Here is a 9,729-nt window from a genome sequence, read left to right as displayed (position 1 = left end):
AAAGAGCTAAACAAAGCCACCAAAAAAGACCATTTCGCTCTACCTTTCATTGATCAAGTCTTGGATGGTCTTGTAGGAAATAAGTTCTTCTCTTTCCTGGATGGATTTAGGGGTTACAATCAGATCAAGATCAACCCATAGGACCAAGATAAAACCTCCTTCACTTGTCTTTGGGGTACCTTTGCTTATAGGGTCCTTCCTTTTGGATTATGAAATGCCCCTACCACTTTTCAGAGTGCAGCCCTGAGCATCTTTGCAGAGCTCGTCCATGATTTTGTAGAAGTTTATATGGATGATTTCAATCCCCGTGGGTGTGATTTCCTGGAGGCTCTCTATAACTTGGAGAAATTATTAAATAAATGCATTGAAATGAACTTATCCCTTAGTCCTGAGAAGTGTGAGTTCTTGATGAATGTAAGGATTGTTCTAGGTCACTCAATATCCTAGGAAGGACTGCAAGTGGACCCAAATACAATTGCTATCATAAATAGGGTCCCTACTCCTCAAAAGCAGAGGGATGTCATAAATTTCTTGGGCTTAGCTAGATACTATAGGAGTGTTATGAAACCAGCTCACAAAAAGATAGAAAAGATAGATCAACGCGTTAGAATTTAGCCTCTTCGAGGGGGCAACCTCCTTTACATTACACAAATGAATGATTCTTGGATGATACAAATGAAAATACCTCCTTTCTATATATAGGAGTCTAAGGGGTCATAATATAATCAGAGCTGACATAACAATAATAATGTAAGGGCATAATAATAACAATAGTGGGCTTCTATGGGGCACAATAGTAACAATATGTGGACTACATGGGTACAACAATATAATAAGGGGGTTGTACTAATAACAATAAGGGGTTTCACTAGTAGTATAGGGGCCTAACATACCCCTCTCCTTCAAAAAGTGTTTTCCTCAACGCTTGAGTAGTTTTTGTAGAAAAACTTTGTCCTCCCATGTAGAATCTTCAGCGGGTAAGTTCTTCCACCTGATGAGATACTCTAAAATTGATCGATTTCCTAGCTGTCGGGTTCTTGTTTCTATGACTACTCCAGGTTCTAATATGATTTTTCCTTCCTCTTCAAGTTCTGACAATATTGTTTGAATTGGGATATTCTGTAACTTTTGAATGAGTGGCCACACTTCTTTGTCCTTCTTCCATTCATCCCTTGCTTCATTTATCCAATTTGGTTGGATAATAGAAATAGCACAAAACAATGCTTCCACATCCTCATCCTTTCTTGAGAGTGCATCTGCAACAAAAAAATTCTTCCCTTTTCTGTAGATGATGTCAAAGTCATAACCCAACATATTTGTGACCCATTTTTTTATGTTCTTCTAATGATAATATTTGTTCTAGAATATATTTAAGGCTATCATGATCCATTTTTACCTTGAAGTGTCTTCCCATTGTGTAAGGTCGCCATTTCTTAAGTGCATGTAGTATTGCCAACATTTCCTTCTCATAAATAGCTTGCTTGAGATGTAATCGTAAAAATACGCAATCACCTACATTAAAACATTTTTCACTGCAATGTTGACCTACCTGTTTTTTCATTCGATTTTGCACGAAAGTGGCGTTATCTTTTAAAAGTTGGAGAACTTGTTGTTGATGCTCGATGTGATCTTTCACTACTTGAACCTTTTTCTTCTTGATATTTCCTTCTATCTTGAGAGTTTGAGGAGTGGTAATTTCTTCCAATGCTTTACAAGATATGGTCGGATTCATTTCTTGACGCTCGATGCGATCTTTCACTTCTTGAACATTTTTCTTCTTGACATCTCCTTCTATCTTGATAGTTTGAGGAGTGGTAATTCCGGCCAATGCATTACAAGATATGGTTGGATTCATTTCTTCTTTCTCGATGCGATATTTCACTTCTTGAACCTTTTTCTTCTTCATATGTCTTTCTATCTTGAGAGTTTGAGTGGTAATTCTTGCCAATGCTTTACAAGATATGGTCGGATTCACTTCTTCTTTCTCTAGGGTTGGGTCTTGGTGTATATCCTCTTCTTTCGATGTTTCTTGATCCTTTTCTTCCTCCTCTTCATACTCTATGTAAAATAATTTCTTCTGAGCACACTTATGACCTTTAGTGCATTTTCTATCGCAATTGTAACAAAGCCCTTTTCTCTTTTTTCTTCCAATTGTTGTGGTGTAAGCCTTGTAGGTTGTGGAAGGCTAGGAGAAGAAAAACTTCCATAATTATAGTCATGAGTGGTGGGATTCCTTGTTTTCATAATTTCACTTTCAATTTTTCTTGCCAACTTGAATGCCTCCTCCAATGGATCAGGTTCCCAAAAACGAACCTCATGTTGAACGTTATCCTTTAAAGTCCCTATGAAGACATCAATCCTTTGCTTCTCTGGAATATAATTTACCCTTCTATTCAATTTTTGAAAGTCTTCAATGTGCTCTTCCATTGAACCCTTTTGTTTGAGATTTATTAATTGGCTAAAGAAGGAGTTTTTTTTTGTATCCTCATGATGTGCTATCATTTCCTCCGTGAAAATTGGCCACGTGACAAGTGGTTTATGAGAACAAAACCCTTTGTACCATAAAAATTGATTCGGTTCTAAATAATTAGATGCAATACATACCTTTTGTAACATTGGTACACCATGTAGATCAAAATATTTCTCCATCTGTAGTATCCAATTTACCGGATCCTTGCCATCAAACTTCCTCATCTCGCTTTTTCTTGATTTTAGGAGCTCGATCTTGAAATGAATGTAACTCTATAATTTTGGATCTTCCAGTTCTGAAATCGCAACTTGCAGTAACCCTTTGCGTCCTCTTTCCAATGCCACCAGTCTGATCAAAATTGGATTCTCTAAGAAAGAGTTATGCACAATCTCCCAAGATGGCTTGATTATATACCTTTTTAGAAGAGATAACCTGTATGAAGTGCCACGTGTCACTGTTTTGACCTTCCAATCTGAAAAATATACACAGGAAACTACAGTGTGTCCTCTTTCTGTAACTTCTTACGAAATTTCAATCTGATGCTCAAATGAAAGATAAACGCCTTAGAGTTCAGCCTCTTTGAGGGGGCAACCTCCTTTACATTACACAAATGAACAATTCTTGGATGATACAAATGAACAGACCTCCTTTCTATATATAGGAGTCTAAGGGGTCATAATATAATCAGAGCCGACATAACTATAATAATGTAAGGACACAATAATAACAATAGTGGGTTTCTATGGGGCACAATAGTAACAATATGGGGACTACATGGGTACAACAATATAATAAGGGGGTTGTACTAATAATAGTAAGGGGTTACACTAGTAGTATAGGGGCCTAACATGCCCCTCTCCTTTAAGAAGTGTCTGTCCTCAACGCTTGAGTACTTCTTGATGCTTCTGTATAAAATTATTGTCCTCCCATGTGGAATCCTGAGCGGGTAAGTTCTTCCACTTGATGAGATACTCTCAAATTGATCGATTTCGTCGCTGTCGGATTCTTGTTTCTGTGACTGCTCCAGGTTCCAATATGATTTTTCCTTCCTTTTCATGTTCTGGCAATATTGTTTGAATTGGGATCTTCTCCAACTTTTGAATGAGTAGCCATACTTCTTCGTCCTTCTTCCATTCATGCCTTGCTTCGTTTATCCAATATGGTTGGAGAATAAAAATAGCACAAAACAATGCTTCCACATCCTCATCCTTTCTTGAGAGTGCATCTGAAATTTTTTTTTGCTTCCCTTTTCTATAGATGATGTCAGAGTCATAACCCAACATATTTGTGACCCATTTTTTCTGTTCTTCTAAAGATAATAGTTGTTCTACAAAGTATTTAAGACTATCATGATCCATTTTTACCTTGAAGTGTCTTCCCATTCGGTAAGGTCGCCATTTCTGAAGTGCATGTAGTATTGCCAACATTTCCTTCTCATAAATAGCTTGCTTGAGATGTAGCAATAAGAATACCCAATCACCTACATCAATTTTTTTTTCACTATGATGTTGATCTACCTGTTGTTTCATTCAATTTTGCACCAAAGTGGCATTATCCTTTAAAAGTTGGAGAACTTGTTGTTGATGCTCGATGTGATCTTTCACTGCTTGAACCTTTTTCTTCTTGATGTGTCCTTCTATCTTGAGATTTTCAGGAGTGGTAATTTCTTCCAATGCTTTACAAGATATGGTCAGATTCATTTCTTGATGCTCGATGTGATCTTTCACTTCTTGAACATTTTTCTTCTTGATATGTCCTTCTATCTTGATAGTTTGAGGAGTGGTAATTCCGGCCAATGCATTACAAGATATGGTTGGATTCATTTCTTCTTTCTTGATGTGATCTTTCACTTCTTGAACCTTTTTCTTGTTGATATGTCCTTTTATCTTGAGAGTTTGAGGAGTGGTAATTCTTGCCAATGCTTTACAAGATATGGTCGGATTCATTTCTTCTTTCTCTGGGGTTGGGTCCTGGCGTATATCCTATTCTTTTGATGTTTCTTGATCCTTTTCTTCCTCCTCTTCATACTCTATTTAAAATAAATTCTTCTCAACACACCTATGACCTTTAGTGCATTTTCTATCACAATTGTAACAAAGCCCTTTTTCTCTTTTCTCTTCTAATTGTTGTGGTGTAACCCTGGTAGGTTGTGGAAGGATAGGAGAAACAACACTTCCATCTTTATAGTTGTGAGGGGTAGAATTCCTTGTTGCCATAATTTTGCTTTCCACTTTGTAACAAAGCCATTTTTCTCTTTTTTCTTCCAATTGTTGTGGTGTTGCTCTAAAGAAGGTGTTGCTCTTTGTATTCTCATAATGTGCTATAATTTCCTCCGTGAAAATTGACCACGTAACAAGTTTTTTACGAGAACAAAGCCCTTTATACCATAAAAATTGATCTTGTTCTAAATATGAAGATGCAATACATACCTTTTGTAGTAGTGGTACACCATGTACATCAAAATATTTCTCCATCTGTAGTATCCAATTTACCAGATCCTTACCATTAAACTTCCTCATCTTGCTTTTTCTTGATTTTAGGAGCTCGATCTTGAAATGAATATAACTCTATACTTTCATATCTTTAAGTTCTAAAATTGCGACTTGCAGTAGCCCTCTGCATCCTCTTTCCAATGCCACCAGTCTGATCGAATTTACATTGTCCAAGAAAGAGTTATGCACAATCTCCCAAGATGACCTAATTATATACATTTTTAGAAGAGAGAACTTGTATGAAGTGCCACGTGTCACTGTTTTGACCTTAGGATCTGAAAAATATACATAGGAAACTACAGTCCATCCTCTTTCTGTAACTTCTTACGAAATTTCAATCTGATGCTCAAAACAAAAGTTATGACTATTTTCCCCAGGTCACCTGTTTGGAATGTAATTCGGGAGTCTACAAAAATGCCAACTTCCTCAGATCATATCTCCGCAAATATAGTGCGAAAAGCTCTGAAATTTGGACCTGTGGTTCAGAATGATTTCGGTCCAAATGGGTTTTTTTTAGCGTCTGAAACGTCGCTAAAAAAAAGTTATAGCGCAAATGCCACGATGACCTGTTTGGAGCAGCGAAACCCTAGAATCCAAAGCTCCGATACCAAATGTTTTGAAACCAGCTCACAAAAAGATAGAAAAGATAGATCAACGCCTTAGAATTCGGCCTCTTTGAGGGGGCAACCTCCTTTACATTACACAAATGAATGATTCTTGGATGATACAAATGAAAATACCTCCTTTCTATATATAGGAGTCTAAGGGGTCATAATATAATCAGAGCCGACATAACAATAATAATGTAAGGGCATAATAATAACAATAGTGGGCTTCTATGGGGCACAATAGTAACAAAATGGGGACTACATGGGTACAACAATATAATAAGGGGGTTGTACTAATAACAATAAGGGGTTACACTAGTAGTATAGGGGCCTAACAAGGAGATTCATAAAGGACTTCAACAAAGTAGCCTTACCCTTGTTTGAACTATTGGGCAAGCACTCTTGAATTTCTTCTGGTCAGAAAACTGCCAAGAGGCCTTAGAAACCTTAAAAGATAAGTTGACTACCACACCTATACTCTGAGTCCCAGATTGGGCTCTTCCTTTTCTCATCCATGCTGATGCCTCTGAAAAAGCTATAGAAGTAGCTCTAGGCTAGATAGATGACAAGTTACCTTATGCCATTTATTTCATCAACAAAAATTTGTCGAAGGCTGAATTGAGCAATATTGTGATTGAAAAAGATTTCCTAGTTGTTGTCCATTCCTTGACTAAATTTAGACATTACATCACTAGTTACTAGACCTTTGTATATACTGACCATGCTGCTATTAAATATTTGATGAACAAGCCTGATGTGAATGTCAGAATTATTAGATGGTTGCTTTTATTACAATAGTTTGATCTAACTATCATTGATAAGTCTAGTAGAGAAAATGTAGTTGCAGACTTTTTGTCTAGACTTTCTTTACCTACAAGTGAGGAAGGAATGGTTGATGATCAATTTCCAGATGACAATTTATTTTCTATTTCAGTTCTCTCTCCATGGTTTGCTGACATATCCAACTACTTAGTGGCTGCACAGTTCCCTCCAAATCTGTCCTCCAAGGAAAAGAGCAGAATTATAAGAAAGAGCGCCCCATTCACTTGGATTGGGGACAATCTCTTCAAGCTAGGCCCAAATCAAATTTTGAGGAGATGTGTTAGGGAGGAGGAAGTATTTGACATCCTTTTGGCCTGTCATGATGGGCCTTTTGGAGGTCACTTTGTAGCGAAGAGGACAACCTGCAAGGTACTCTAAGTTGGCTACTACTGGCTCACCACCAAGATGTAAGAAGATACACCAGTCGATGTGACCAGTGCCAAAGAATGGGGAAACCTACTCCCAGGGATGAAATGCCTTTGCAACCTCAAGTGACTCTTAAGCCATTTGATAGGTGAGGCATGGATTTCATTAGGCCCATCGATCCACCATCAGGGCATAAAAAGTGCATAATTGTGTGCACTGGTTATTTGAGAAAGTGGGTTGACCAAGGATGTCAAGGTAGTAATAGAAGAGAAAGTGGATGAGTTCTTAAGGGAGAATGTGCTTTACAAATTTGGGTACCCTAGAGAGCTAGTCACTGATTAGGGCGCTCAATTCACCTCACACCTTATTGAAAATCTATTGAGTCAGCATAAGATCAAGCACATGAAGTCAACTACTTATCATCCTCAGGCCAATGGACAAGTAGAGGTCACCAAAAAAGCATTAGAAGGCATTCTCACAAAGGTTGTGAGCAACATCAGAAAAGATTGGGCTGACAGACTAGTGGAGGCCACTTGGGCCTATAATACAACCTGAATGACAACTACTGGCTTCACCCCTTATGACTTGGTCTACGAGAAGAAGGCTCTGCTCTCCATTGAGTTTGAGTACAACACTTTGAGAATGGCAGCATAGTTGGATTTGGATGTTACAAAGGCACAATAAGAGAGGCTACTCCAAATCAATGGTTTAGATAAATTTAGGATCCAGGCCCTCCTACACATAGAGGCGACTCAAGTACAAAGAAAGGTTTGGCATGACAAAAACATCAAAGACAAAGTTTTTCAAGAAGGTGATTTGGCTCTGTTATATGACTCCAGGTTCAAGGACTTCAAAGGCAAATTGATGACCAGGTGGCTAGGCCCATATCTGATAGAGAAATTCCATGACAATGGGGTTGTGCAAATAAGGACCATTGATGAAGAAGGTATCCCCTTGCTATTCAATGTACAGATTGAAAGACTATAAAATACCTTTGTCAAGGGAAGAGTTCATCAATACCATCAATAAGTAAGTGAATGTGCTTGGAAGTGTCTCAACTTCAAATTCACAAAATTCTTGAAGATTGTTTTATTTATGAAAAAAATGAAGAAAAGAAAAGAAAAACAATAAGGGACCTAGGTGAAAACCTCTATGAGGCAAATAGGGCAAATTTTTGGGTTGAAAACCTCCTTGAGGCAGCCCAAGAGTAAAAAAAAGGAAAATAAAAAGATCCTTGGGCGAAAACCTCCCTTGAGGCGCTTAGGGAAAGCAGACTGGTTGAAAACATCCTTTGAGGCGACCTGTGTATCTTAAAAAAAAAAATGACATGGCAGGGACCTCAAACCTGCCCATTAATAAAATTTTGTGATTTTTGCAGGTTTTTAAAGGAAACAAAGGACACAAAGTTCAGAGGAAATCAAGCCAAGAAACACCCCATTCTTCTTTCATTCGTTTCATATTTCCCTTGCCTACCATGTCTCCATCATCCATCCTCAATTCCAGGCATCAAAAACCTGTTTGTAGGCATTTTTTGACCTCTACAGGGTTTCATGTACTTACTACACGAGTTTCCTGTAGTACTACAAGATGTCCTGAAACTCTAGAGGAATGAAATCACGATTAGGAAATGATGATGCATACCTGTTCTAGGTTGAAAGAGGGGACCATACACCTCACCACCTCTCACCCAATACCAACTCATGACCATACCACCCTTTATGTCCATAAAAAACTACTCAGACAAAAAAAAAAAAGCTACAGGATTTCCTGTAGTAACTACAGGAAACCCTGTAGCAGCCTGTGCTCTCACAACAATAGTTCTTCATGCATTCTCCTTCAGCACCAAGGCAAGTAAAGAGCTTCAAACCCTTGAAAACACTATGACTCCCATCCAGAGCTTAGCAGCAGTAGCAACAAGACAACGCACCTGCACATAGCAACATAGAGGACAACCACATCAACAGGAAGAAATATACAGAAAAAATGACCAAAGAAAAGCACTTACCTGAACAAAAAGAAGCACAACAGAGTCATCCTCCAACATGTAGAAACCAAGCGAAGGAATGCACAAGTACGACAACTCATCCGAATTATTCCCTAAGTATGATATAGTAAACGTGTAGGAATATGAAAAAGTCGATTTTATAAGCTGGAGGTGGCCAGTTAACTTGGCCACCCTTAGCTCGAAAACAAAACGTGAACTCTTAGTCAGCCTAACACGTGGCAACCTCACATCAATAAGAATGATTTGGAAAGGTGGTCGAGTTAATTTGTGTGAGGGTGGGTGATGATTACAAGGAGAGGTTGCATGATAACTTACGGTGGGCCAACAATCCCAAAGAGGAAATCCCGTACACTGCTAGCCAATACAACGCTCCAAGGAATCGACCATAAAAAGAAAATATTCCAAACTCTCATGCACCATTTGTTCATTTCGAGATCAGAGAGGACCGGGACCACCTTGGAGAGCCATCAAGGAGGAAAACCTATTTTAGCCACCCTACAGGAAACAACAACTACAGGAAATGCAAGGAGCTACAAGAAACAATGGAAATTCACAGAGAACGTTAAAAGGAGGTGCATAGGGTCCAACTACTCATAAATTCTCCTCATCCAAAGCATCACAGTGAAAGGTAGGTGGCCCATATCTCCTATTCTTTGAATTGATAGCTAGGAACATAAAAAATTGAGTTTTTAAGTGATTACAGTGGGCCTGGGAGTTTTAAAAGAATTGTGAACAGTTTGAAATTTGTGTGGAGATAGGGAGAAATTGCAGCCATCCACCACCCTCACTCACCCTAAAAACTAAGGCTAGACTACCAAAATCCCTACAATCAACCAACCAGAAAAGGAACATGGCATGAGGGTTTAAAAAAAGGGAATCCACAGAGACATCTAGAATACACCTCCATCCTCTTGTGGTAGAAATATTTACAAGACATAACTAGTTGGGATTCTTTGAGCTGCTTAG

Source organism: Pinus tabuliformis, chromosome 8 (genome assembly GCF_031772625.1).
Source record: "Pinus tabuliformis cultivar Carrire ecotype Pingquan chromosome 8, CPIR1, whole genome shotgun sequence".
NCBI lineage: Eukaryota > Viridiplantae > Streptophyta > Pinopsida > Pinales > Pinaceae > Pinus > Pinus tabuliformis.
Note: the sequence above shows the minus strand (reverse complement) of the source record.